General features: G+C 36.4%; 1 long non-coding RNA gene across 1 annotated transcript in view; it reads left to right on the top strand.

Annotated features, from left to right (window-relative positions):
• Positions 1–8,495, top strand: part of LOC107051710 — a 299,217-nt gene extending 290,722 nt beyond the window's left edge. The window contains exons 35-37 of the long non-coding RNA XR_006939094.1: positions 1,163–1,227; positions 3,947–3,989; positions 6,675–8,495. This is a non-coding gene — a long non-coding RNA (uncharacterized LOC107051710). The remainder of the gene's footprint in view (positions 1–1,162; positions 1,228–3,946; positions 3,990–6,674) is intronic.
• Positions 8,496–13,988: the final 5,493 nt, after the last annotated feature.

Genomic DNA, 13,988 nt, shown 5'->3' with positions numbered 1-13,988 from the left:
GCAACTCATTTAGGTCTCTGGGAGAAAGAAAGGAAGTGGTTGGTGCATTTTTGAAAATCTTTCTGAGCGGAATTATTCTGGTATTTCCAGTAGCATTTAATTAGAACCAGGTCCCAGTCTCCTTCTAAAACCTGAATGAGTCAGTCATGGGCACATACCTGAGCATGTACTCACAGTATGCATTCAAGTGTGCTGGCTAGACAATCTTTGCCAGCATTTGTGTTTTCAGTCATATGGAAAGGCATAGCAGCTTGTGGGTAGTCAAAGCCAGCCCACAGAACACTGGTGCCACCATTGTCAATCCAGCCCCATCAGGAACTTCTTAGGATCCAATTTAAAAAACAGATTTCTCCAAAAGTAATGCCTCCTAATTTATTATGTTGGCCCATGATGTCAGAGGCTGATGTTGGTAATATGACAATAGAGGCTGAACCTTCCCACCAATACTCCATTACATTTTGTTGCTGTATGACAGATGGCAGCAAAGGGACAGTCTGACAAAATAGTATCTGACATGGAAATGCATATGAAGCAAAGGGGTGTCACTGAATTCATCCATGCAGGAAAAAATGGCACCCATTGACGTTTGTCAGTTCTCACTGAATGTTTCTGGATAACAACCAGCGGAGTGAGCACAGTGAGGTGGTGGGTGGCGCATTTCAGCAATGTTGACAGTGACAGTGGGTCACCTCCACTGGTGCAAATCTTTATGAGTGCAGTATGAAGGCTCTTGTTCATCGCTGGTGAAAATGCATAGCTAATGTTGGTGACAATGTTGAAAAATAGTATTTTGTAGCTGAAAATTTGCTTTATCAAATAGAGTTGTTGTATTCTTTGTTCCTTTTGTAGTTTCTGTGAACTTAAATAGGAGGCGTAACTTTCAGAGCAACCCACATATTTTCCATCATTGTAGAAATCAGAATGTAAGAACTGGCTCAAGGAAACCATTTGTCTGATTTCCTATCCAAACTGTATTTAATTTGCCACGATTGTTCTTTATCTTGTATAATTCTTCATGCAATCTGTGTACCAAAAGAAAGGATGCATATCCTTTTTTAGCCTTCCTCTGCTGAAGATAACTTCCTGTCTTTCAGATTTTTTTTCTACCTAAAAATCCTTTATATGCATGTATTCTCACAGTTTGTATTCTTTCCTGAGCTAGGATTCCACTGACCTAACCAGTGTTGTTCAGCTCCATTAATGCTTTTTGATTTGGAAGCACAAATGGTAAGTTGCCTCCACTGCTCTGCCATGATTGCACATTGCATTCACAAGGGAAAAATGTCCTTATGAAAATTGGTCTCATTATTTTTATGCTTCATAGTTTCCAATAAAACAATTTTCACCAGAAATGGGACTGTTGTACATCACTGAGCAGAAAAGGAAATGTTCAGCAACCTGATAACCTTGTAGAAATTGTTGTTGCTGACCTGAGCCCTGAGCTGAAAGTTATAATGATAACAGCAATAATAATAACAATACTATTAATCTCTAATAACTTTAGAAAATACTTCTTCCTGTTTAGAGAAATTCTGTGTACTGAATCTTTGAGTTCCATCCTCAGTACTCACTTGGTTTCTGTATATAATGATTCCTTATATATTCCTCAGAAGTCATCTTCATCAATTCAATCTTCTATCTGTTGGGCAATATTCTCCCTCATTATTTCCAAGGTGATAGCAGGGCACTTTGCAATTGGCCTTCAGTGAGATCTGCTCACAAAATCTCTCTCTCCTTTCATTTTTTTCTTTAACAGCAAGGAATAAAGGAAGGCATTTCAGTGTTTCATAACCTAGACAAGGACTGTGGCCTCAATATGTCTGGAATAATGCAGACCTATTTTTGATTAGTTTGGTTATGTAAAACCAAAGACAATTAGGATTTCCTCCAAAACTTAAAGAAGGAGGAGATTATCAAAGCCTATTTAAATAGTTAGCTTAAGGTCTGCTCCTCAAGCTTTTAGCTTTGGCACTTCTCTAAGCAACATGGAAATGTAGACTATTAGCAATTGGGATATGGAGCACAGAATGGTACTTGGAGGTTGAATTCATAGTCCTATACAAATCAACATACACATGTACACACTCATTTTGCATTTGACTTGGGCAAGGACAGGAATTCACTTTAGAGTGTCAATACTGCCTTGTTACCAGGAGGGTGACTTGGAGAACAACCATTTGCCTTTCTTATGTTTAGTGGGCATCCACTGGGCAGCTGTAGGATAACAAATTTTAGATTAAGCCTTGTGTAACTGCTTAGAAGATGCTGTGTCTTATTTACATTTTACCATCTCTCCTGGAGAATGTAATGCTATTATCCATATGTCATCTGCTTATTGTTCTTGAATAATGCATACAAGATTCGTGACTTCCCACTGTGGTACTTCATATTCATATTGCTGTAATATTACAGCTATTTAAAGCTGCACTAATGTAGCGGCGAATAAGGCTATCCATACATTCAGCATGTCTTTTCTATCCATAAAGAGAAGCCAAGTCACAGATGGTTTTTACAATGTTATAATTAATAATCATGGTATCATGTTAGTGTCATCTTAACATAATAAAAAAGTGAATCTATAAATTGTTTTCAGCTTTTTCACAGCATTTGCAATGACTTTTTGTAGCTTTTCCCAGCAGCAGGATCTGTGTCAGTAACATTTTTTGAGCTGCATTCACAAAGAATAATTTCAGATTAATGTTTTTTTTCTTGGATACTATTTGTGAAGTGGCATCATCAATTTTTTTTTTATTTATCATTTTTTAGTCTAGTTCTTCATAGAGCTAGATTTTTAAAACAAAAATACTTTTTTTCTCAAATTTCCAAGCAAATACACTTTGCAAAACATAATGTGTTACATCATTCCTATGCCGGCCTGAACTTTGGACAGTCTAAGGTGAATGTCATTCCCAAGCCTCAGCACCATAATATCTATGTGGGCAGCCCAAACCCGGGTTGATACAGAAATACTACCTGTTCTTTTGAGGTTACCCTTACTACCATTTCTGTACAGTGATGGAGGAATATACAGTATAGACACTGGTGAACTGTATCATTGTATGAGAATGTATTATTTTCAGTGATTCATGGTGTTTCCTGTTCTTTCTCTTTCCTGAAAAGACTTGGGAATTTTTCTAATTGAGCTCATATTCAGTCTATTTATTTTTTTTTTAAATATGGATAAGATTATATCAAGAGTAGATACAGCTCTGAAACACTGCTCTTTCTGTAATCTCTAAGATTCCCTTTTAATCTGAGTTTCTCTTAGTCTTGTTCCCACTCACAAGGACAAACCCTGCTGAGGGGCTCTGCACTACCATCTTGGATCTTGACAGTAACTGTCAGTGAAATGGCATATTGGGATATGTTAAGGGTGGAGATGTCCTACCAGTTTATTTCAAAACCTTAAGTCAAATTTGATTCAAATTATTTTTTGTAGAATGACAAAGAGTTAGCATATTCCCAGACTCACCTGGCTGTTGAGGAGCCCAGCCATTGCTGTACATTACAGGCGTGCTGGAGGAAATGTACTCTTTAAGAATGATTATGTAAATTGATTATTTTGTTTTTACCTAAAAAGATGTACTATTTCCTACTCAGATAAGAATAAATGTATTTTTATACACAATAGCTGTAAATTACCTGATGTCTTCTGCTATTCTAAATCAGAGTTCTTTATAGCAATAAAGTGCACAAGGAGCAAGAAAATATGTACAGCCATATTGTTGTGTAGTTCAGTAAAAAGTCTCTGGCAGTTGCCCAAAGAGATGCTATCTGGAGAGTCTAAGGCTACAAGCTTAATGTGTGCCTGGTCTCTCCCAGCCTCCAGTCCTCTTTTTATTGGAAATTTAGTGAATCACGACAGAGATTTCAGTTTTGTAGGTACTGATGTCTTTTTTCCTTCCAATGTATGTCTCTTTGACACTGCTGTTTGAATCCATGGAAGATTTCAGCATCAGCCTGTGGTGGTGGTATGTTCAACGAGATAAGTACGTCTCCTTTTTCAATGATTCACGTTATAATTTCATCTAAAGATGTCTAGTTTTTAGACGTGGAAAACAGTGAACCACTGTTCCTAGAGATTTTCTTAATCAAGAGTCCTAGTCCATTTAGTTGTACTGTTTCTTATCCCAGTCGTCTTTGATCTTTGTAGTCATGTTAATTTCACGACAAAGAATGCATCAGCTAAACTTGCAATAATACTATAGACACATTTAATATAATGTATTTGTTTAGTTTTTCCAAGATATTTTAAAATTCTTTTGTCTATTATTCAAATGCAGCAACATACATTCAAAAAATACAATGTACTTTTGAATTTTAGCAATTTTGACAGGACATTTAAAAAACTGTTCTGTTCTGGAAGATACCTTTGCAGATTCAGTTATGCAGTCAATGCCACTGATGAGTAATCCTAAGTGACTAAAAACTTGGCACCTGCCTTGATTCACCACTATTTTTCAGATATCACATTGATCACTTGTACAGTCTGTTATAAAGAAAGCTTAAACTGAGCTTTTCAAAGACTCAGAAATGCTTATGGTGAATATCCCCAATCACTTTTCAAGAGCATCCCATCAAGTTCAGTTGATAAAGATGAGATTAACCTATTATGGATGTCATTTTTCTAAAACACCAATATTTTCATTTGTCAGTTAACGCTGGTGAGAAACAGGTTTGACCTTTAGGATAGGAATATGTGAGTTGTCAAAGTCGATCAGGAGCTCACATAAAATAGATGCAATACAGCATTACCAAGACTGCAGAGTTCACTGATCCTTACAGTCTTCCAGAAAACCCTTTCCTTCTAGAAACATCAGTGGCAAACACCATTAAATAACCCCTTTGCTTAAAGATGAGGGCTGCTCTGAAAGTAACACCTCCTGTTTTATTATGTTGGCCCATGACATCAGGGGAGGATGTTAGTGGTTTGACAGTAGAGGTTGAACCTTCCCACCAATATTCCATTACATGTTGTTGCCATGTGACAGATGGCAGCAGAAGGGCAGTGTGATAGAATGGCATTTGACATGGAAGTGCATGTGAAGCAAAGGAGTGTCACTGTTAATTCATCCGTATGGAAACAATGGCACCCATTGACATTCATCAGTGCTTACTGAATGTTCCTGGAGACCAAGCACTGGATGTGAGCACAGTGAGGTGGTGAGTGGTGCATTTCAGCTGTGGTGACAGTGACAGTGGGTTACCTCTGCTATGCACAAGTGTGACATGCAGGCTCTTGTTCACTGAAGGTAAAAATGCATAGCTAATGTTGGTGACAATGTTGAAAAATAGTGTTTTGTAGCTCAGAATTTGCTCTATCAAATAGTGTTGTTCTCTTTGTATCTGTTTTAGTTTGAAAATAAATAGGAGGCATTACTTTCAGAATGATCTATGTATATCTTGATGAATTTTAGTGTACTTGCACAGAAAGGGCTACCAAAACAGTGACTGATGTACATAAAGCATTCTCTCAGCTGCCAGTATGGAGCAAGCCTGACTTTCTACAGTTATGGCACTTCAACCTTTGTTGTCTTCATATTTGGGACTGAAGGCTGTCTTGTGACATACAGTATGAGTTTATAGACTGGGTAAATGAACTGGAGTTTCCATATTGTCCTGCTATCCTTTTTCTCATGTATTATCAATACTAAATGAAAATGTTTTACTTTTTTTTGTCTTGACTTTCACCTATGAAAATAAGGTCCCAGCTCACGTTTTGATAAATTACAGACATGCATTCACAGCATCACAGTGACTGAGTTTAGAAGAGATCTTCTTTACAAGAGGTCTTCTTGTCCAAAATCCCTGCTCAAGCAAGACCACCTAAAGTCAACTACACACGACCAAGTCTAGATGGCTTTAGAATAACTCAAAGGATGGAGACTATACAGCTTGTCTGTGAAACCTGTATCTGTGCTTAGTCTCCTGCACATGAAAAACATGTTTGGCTAGAACTTCCCATGTTTTAGTTTCTAGATTATATCTGATACATCATCTACTGTTTGTGAATTTAGATTTTGTGGTAAACAAGGAAGACATCATTCTAGACTATTCAAGATTAACGAGACAAATAATACTAATGTGTTATAGAAGAGATGCAATTATACAATATTGCTTTAAATAAGTGGTTCTTAGGTTATTATTTTAATAGATTTGCACACCAGAGCTTTATAAGGAAATCTTCTCTTAGGGTTTCTCATATTCCATTTCTGCAATGTGTGAAAGCTCACTTTAGCACTCAGTGCAATTGAAAACATAATATTATTGAAGGATTTAATCATCATTTTAATACTTTGATATTGGCATTTTAACTGTCTGAAAAAAAATTTGGAGCTGGAAATAATGATAACATCAGCATTAAAGTAGCCACTGTGTACTGGGGAATAGTGGAGGTTAAGATGCAAGTGCAGAATATGTTAGATTTACTCTCAGGACAGTACTGAGAGCTCCAGCAGGAGATGACATAGAGCTTTCTTCTTCTGGTAAAATTCTGCACAGTTGAAAGTCTGACTTCATGTTGTTAAATTATTTGTAAAAAGATTTGGTGGTAAACATATCTTGCAATATGATACAGTAATGTTCTGCTTGTCTATTTCCAGCAGTGTGTTGAGTTACTAGTTGCTTCCTCAAAGAAAACATTGCTCTGAGCTACCATTTCTTTTTTCCTTCAGGTATTAAACAAGGAACCACTGAAAAACAGTAAATTTAAAACCATCAAAAAGCTTCAAGATTCTTCTTGGATGAGATCCTTGTTATCTTGGATGTGTAAATCCTACTGCAACTCAGTGACAGTCAAACTTACTTGTTCGCACCTTCTTTAAAGCTATGGAAAACTTTGCTTGCTACAGAAATTACGAAGTTAAATATACCTTCAGATTTCTGTGGATATAAACCATTTCTCCCTGAATTTTGTTGGCCAGATTGAATTTCTCTTTTTTTTTAGGGAAATATGCATCATTTGGTATTAACTTATTAGGTGGTGGTACTTGGTAAGTAAATGTATTTTTAAAATTTTACAGAATATTTCTTTCAAAATAGCTGTAAGATATTGAAATAACTATTTTATAACACCTCCTATCATGATTGAATGGAACAAAATAATGTCTGATATTGTCTATCTGAGTAACTTCATCCTTCTTCCAAATTTGCTGAATGATCATTTACTGTTTCCCATTTCAGATGATCGAACATTTCATTGATGAAGCTCATAAAAAACTTATTCAAAACCATACTGAAATTCAATGACATATCTGAAAATTAAATGTTTTTTGTGCACGGACCAACCATAGGTTATATCAGCAAGATCCTTATGTGATCAATTAGTGCTCCAAAGACAAACCTCTCTCCAGGAGTAAAATATGAGCCCCAGTCCTGGAGGGGATTAACCCTCAGTTCGAGAATAGTTATTCATTCCTGTAATTGAATACAAAAGACATAGGGATTGATTTTCACCTATACCCAAATTCATGGCTCCTGGGAGGGTATGAGCTGCTGACAAATAATTTCAGCTTCAGCCATTGATTATGCTTCTATAGTGAACATTACATATACAGTAAGGTTGATATAATATATATTGCTGGAGTAATATAATATAAGTACTCCCCATTTCTTAACCTATCTTTCACTACCCTTAAGCTGTGCCGTGCACAGGAGATGTAGAATTCGGCTTCCTAGGAAGGAAATGGCCATGAAGCAGAAAAATGAATTCACCCTCATTGTATTGTAGTGATGTGGTGAAGATAATCACTGCAGCTTTATTCCATTTATTTTGAAAGAGAAAGCCTTTGCCTTTTCAAACTGCCTTGACCATATCACCACTCATCTATTTGCAATGAAAATCTGACATCAGAGTACAGAATTATAGCTGGAGAAATTGTCTTCTCATTTCATATTTACCTTGTTTCCTCTCCTGAGTCACTGGAAATGCAGCGACCTAGGTCCGTGCTTTTACACTTTTTTTTACTATATATACACACGTAGATAAAAAAATTAGTGTGTGTGTACTGCCAAACTCTTCAGCTCACTACTCATCTTCCCAGGTGTCTTCACACACCGTAATTTCTGGTGTTTAAAATTGGTAGACTGCAAAAAGTAGCACTCCTGCGTTCCCTCTCATTCATATTGTGAATATTCAGTTCTCCAAGAATTTTGCTGCTGGTGTCTGACCAGCCAAGCCCATATCAGAATCGGCCACAGTCTAATCATAGTTTTTACCAATTAAAACTTGTGTGCTATAATTTGTTTTTGTTTGTTTGTTTGTTTGTTTTGATAACCTAAAGCATATTCTACTGTTTGCTGTTAAAATAAAATCCTTTCTGTTTACCTCCTCATGGCTCACTGAAAAAAATATATGCTTACAATTGCAGCTTTCAAAATGTTTTTTATTTCTTCAGATTTCTACTACAAAGCTTCAATGTAATCAATAATTCTAACTAGCTATCTGACAGAGTACTTAACTTTATTTTTCCTAATAAAAACAAATAGTTGGAGAAGAATGTGTCCAAAGCCATTTTTTTCCATTCCTTTCTCATGGCTTGCCTCTTGTCTTCTGTATAAGGAATTTTAGCATTTCAAATTTTAAGCTGAAGATAAATCCTTCTTTTTGAAGAAGTGTTTCTCACCAAGAGAGCCTTTTTTTTTTTTAAAGTAAGGATAGCAAATCCAGCCTGATAGAACAAACACCTGAAGACATTTTCTGTACAATAATATCTCTTTAACAGAATTAAAATTCTAGAGATTTAATTCTTTGCAGACTTAACTCAACTGAAGGAATAAGAAATGCTGTGATAAAACAATATGATTACTTCAGTCTCCATGTAGTATAAAGTACGATTCTACAGGATTTCTTCAGTAGCCCATGTCCATAGTGATCTTAATTTTTGCTTTGTCAGAAGAGCTCTATGATAGGTTAATTCTTCAGAAATACTTATCGTCCATTACATCAGATTTCATTTATTTCTCCACTATGAAATGCAATTTTTGGAATTATTATTCTTTTTATTATTGTTGCTATTACAGAACTTCCAGTGTTGGACAAATTTACTGCTGGTACCTTCCTGTTTTCATCCCTTTTCTTCCAAATCCAGTGCCTAACCAATTGATTGTTTACTTGGATAAACAATTTGTTTTCCCTAATGAAAAAAGATAAGACTTCATTGCCTATTTTGTGTGGAACTGGGGCTCCTCTAGCTTCTGCATTTTTTCCTATTACATCATAAGTCCTACTTCTAGACAGAAATAAGAATGAGAGATTGCAGCCTGTAGAGCTGCTACTTATATAGCTGCTAGAGTTACTATCTTAGCATGCTCAAACATATTCCTTATCTGCTTCTTTTTCACTGTTCTTTTCTGATTAATGGTGGATTTCCTGATATGTTAGGATATTACTGTCCTATCTGCAGAAATATTGTCTCTCATTTGGAGGATGGTGGGATTTTTTTCAACTTAAATTTTTACTTTGTGCATTGTAATACTAATTTCAGTTCCTAATTTTCCAGTAAGGCAATTAGGACACTAAAATTTCCCAATCACGGAAAAAGTAATTAGTTACTAGAAGATAAGGATGTGCAAATTTGAACAAATTTGTATGTATTTATGGATATAAGAGTTGGCTTGCATGTGTAACTTAGAATTTTACATAAATGACATAAACTCATTTAAATATATAAAAGTAAAAATCCAGTACTTTTTCTATTCATCTTCTGTGGAATTTAATAGCTTTTTTTAAAAGGCATGCATTTTCATGAATTGATGTTGGTATATAAGCAAGATTATGTATTTTCTTCATTAACTTTTACAAAGTAGATATGTAGGTGGAACTAAACATTCAAAAGCTAAGCAAAGTTTGTGTTGTTTACATAAAAGTATTGGTAGATTACATCTACCCACAAAAAAAAAAAAAAGTCATGTATTTTTGTTTTCAGATAAAAATGCACATCTCAAAGACTTTCTTCTCTACAACTCAAACTTTCCAAAGGTTTTGAGTCAAATTATATCTGAGTGTTCACTTAAAAAAAGGAAAAAACAAAACAAACAAACAAATAAAAAAAAATCAGAACACGGAGTTCTGTAGAAGTTAGGTATGGTAGTTAAAAACCTTTCTGTGAATGGCCAAAAATACCCAAACGTTGGACTTGCTGGAACAGGATATGTGTTGTAAAGGAAAGCTGACAACAGATGTTCATATTGTTGAATGCTTTTGACTCAGATCATCATTGGGTTTCAAGCTGTTAATGGTGAAAGAGGTAAGATCTCCAAGACAAGATCTCAAAGAAAGAAGAAACTGATCAGAGTACTTAGATCTGATTATTTCAACTCACCTGACTAGCAGAGTCTTGGTAAGTATTGGCTGTTTGGCTTGATGAACGTTGAAAAATCAGCTGGTTACATTTTTTTGCTGTGGCTTGTTGTCTTTGCTCTTTGCAGCCATTTCACATGTCATTCATAGAGCCTGAAAGGGAGAAGAGTTAGGGTAATATACATAAATCAACACTGAGATTAGATGTCAATAGATCCACTTGACCGTTTCAGACATTGGAAACTTACATGGAAAACATTGCTCAGCTGTAACACTAAGCAGCAGAGTTGAAGTAAATAAATGCAGGGTGGACATCTAGTAGATAGATAACAGATCTTCAGAAAAAATAGCTAGTCAAGATGAACATTTTATACCTTTTGCTAAAGCAAATGATAAGCCAAGTTATGCTGTAATATGGCTTGTAAAATAGAAAATGGATTACCCTATAATACTCAGAAGTTCTAACATCCACTGAAGGGAATTCCCTTCCATTTTGGGCATGTATCTTCAAGAAAAAATGTAGATGAATGATGAAAGCCTGAAGAAATATGAAAAAAAATCTGAGAAATGCAGTCTATAAGGAAGCTTGTGAATTCACATTTGTACTATAGTTGAAAATAGCAAAAATAGCAAAGTCCATGAAGGACTGTTGCAAAGAAGGCAGCAAATGTTGTCAAAGTTGTCATCAAAGTATAGAAAAGACAAAATGCAGAAATTGAAGTTACACAGTAGAGGAAAGTTTCTAATTGTAACGCTCATGAGACATCAGATCTGGATAAAGAGGCTGCAGATTCCTCTCACTGAAAGACTTTAAATACATATGGAAAAACACCTGCTATAGCAGACACAGTACCAGTTGATCCAGCCTTGGAAAATAAGCCAGGTCTCCTGTTGAGAGCCAGCCACTTGTCTTTTTTTGCAATAGTGTAGTTTATTAAATGTGAAGGAGTGAAAATGACAGAAAACAGAACAGAATGGTGTACTGTCAAAATCCTGACATATCTCCAGATAGGTGCAAACAATGCAGTTTTAATTATACTTTTGTTGCTTTTTCTTCCCCAGCCAAAAGTATTTCCTTTCTAAGTTTTGCTGGACGTCATTTTACCTCTAATTTGGTTTCATTTTTAAGAATCTCTGTTCATTTATTATATACTCAGGTTTGTCAATTTAATATTTATACCAATTTAATATTTAATAAAATATGTACAGCTTAAAGTTTCTACTGCAATGATCCTCTTGCTTTAAATTATTAACCGAAGTTGAATGGGTAGCCACTTTCAAATCTTCAGACAAAGAAACAATTTTTAATCTCAAATTTTAGTTGTTGTGGTGCTAATGTTTGATAGATACTTTTCATTTTAGTACAGTATAATTCTATTAAAAGGACATTTGGTTCAACTGTTGATCCGACATTTATACCAAATAAATATGGTGCTAAGTTTACTTATAAATGAGTGTAGTATAAAGCTAACTGTTGTTTCTTCAAGAAGAGTCCTCTGCAACATAAAATTTCCTCCAAGTCAAAGAAAGTTTATTTCACTTCTAGTAATTTTATTGTGTGTGTACTAGGTGGAAATACAGACCTGTGAAAAGGCTCATTTTAGCAGGGATAACAACTCACAGAAGTTATTCTGAGGAATGGGGTAGAATGAATCATATTCATACGTGTATGTGTTGGATGGCAAAAATCAATGCTTTCTCTTAGCAAAGACACTCTCGGGGATAGAGAAATCAGAGCTGCGAAAAACCTAACAAATTTTGCCTGACAGATTTTCCAGGCAAACTACACCGCTGGTGCACTGGGAGTGTGCTGAGGATGTCAGTCCCCATGCCAGTCGGTGCAGCCTGCTCACGGCGGCTCATTTTGGAGCTCTAGGGAGACCAATATCCCCCCACATTTCCCCAACACACCCAAGTGCTTGCAAGCAGTCCTGGGGCTGCGAGGAGCCAAAGGCCTCCCCTGTGCAGCTTGGTGGAAGATACAGTGCATGTGGAGAGATGAGCCTAAAAATGCACAGAAAAATAGGAAAAGGCAGATGTGAAAGGGAAGGAGAAAGCAACATAGCATTTCAGTGTGAAGAAAAAAAAATGCTTAAGTCTCCATCCTATTAGCATCAGTAGCACAACCTCTTCTAGCCTCAGCAAGTGACAGATGTCATCTCTGCTGCCTGGTTTGGTCTTGTTCCCTGTGATGCCAGTGCTGTTGGAGGTGTGTGCTGGGCCTCACCACTCTGAGGTGGCTAACAGTGGTCAGGTTCCGGGTTCCCAATTACTGCCAGTGTTTAATGGTTCCCTCTTATAGCATCCCAAGCTCCCTGAATCTTTAATAAAACTCTGATAAGCAATAATCATGTTGGGAATGGTGTATTCCTGCTGGTCTATGCCACAAAAGATAGCCATTGTATCTGCCTTAAATAGTCCCTGGGGTACAAGTGGAAATTTGTTCTTCTAAGCAGAAAATGGCCACTTCTGAGAGAGTAGAAAGCATCCTTTTCTTGCCCACCATCACCAGCAATTATACCTCCGCATCTTTATTTGTCAGAGCTAATAACAGTGTTGTTGTGACTCAGAAAAGAGAGGATAAGACGATGAAAGATGCACCACCAGCATGGTGCAGATGGCAACTGAACTGCCTCTGTTCCTTGTTAGTGAAAATTATTTGATGTGAATGTTGTTGCCTAATAGGGCCCCATCCGACTGCAAGTGATCGTAACACAGGCAGCAGAATAATGGAAAATTGTTGCAGCAAGATGGTTGCTAGGGTAATGCTAGCAGTAAGAAAGGAAGTAAGTGAAATTGAAAATTACATATTTAACAACCAGATAAATGGCAATAATTATTTGGGGCCAGAATTATCTTACTTTGCTTCTTCACATTGTGAGTCATTAATTACAGGAGTAAATCTGCTGATCTGAGTGGGATAATCATCTTGACATTGGCATTGCCTTGCCAGTGGAAGCAAAGGGTTTTCAAACCATGGATGAGACAATAGAATTCCTCTCATCAGTAGCATGTTGAGGTGCCATGATAAGACATTGACACAGATGGTACACAGCAAAGCAAGGTGGAAGACTTCAGGGAACCATCCAAGTCTTATCCAGTGATCCTCTTATCTTTTCAATACTATGGACCAAGAAGCAATGATGCTTTATGTTAAAAAAAATAATAATAAAACAAAAAAGAGCAATCTCAGGACAAGAAGTTACTACAGACATATAACCCTCATTTCTAAAGGCAAATCTGCCTTGCTTTCATTTTTCAAAAGAAAAGGGCAAGTCTGTTTACTTCATTCTCATCAGAAGTGCTGACCCTTGTTCTGCTAATCAGGATAGAGCCTGCATTGATTCCACCTGGAAAATAACATAGCTGAAAATCAGATGGTTTACACTCACACCAAAATATATAGCAATAATGAAGTTGGAAGAGCAAGGCTCAGCCTCAAGCTTGATCTGACTCATACCATGAAATCATCAGGTTTTTTAAGCTCAGGAGGGTTACAGTTCTTCATTATCTGAATGGAAGACTTCACAAAAAGCCTCAGGAGCTGAAGGAGCAATGGAGATACTTCAGCTTGAAATCAATACACTGGTGTGCTGCTCAGTTCCTTGGATCACTTTGTCACTTGGAGGTGAGTACCAGCAGGGTTTGAATGCTTACTGCCATTACAAAACCTGCAGCAAGAGCATCC

This window comes from Gallus gallus, chromosome 4, assembly GCF_016699485.2.
Source record: "Gallus gallus isolate bGalGal1 chromosome 4, bGalGal1.mat.broiler.GRCg7b, whole genome shotgun sequence".
Lineage (NCBI taxonomy): Eukaryota > Metazoa > Chordata > Aves > Galliformes > Phasianidae > Gallus > Gallus gallus.
This window is presented reverse-complemented; position numbering and strand designations above follow the sequence as displayed.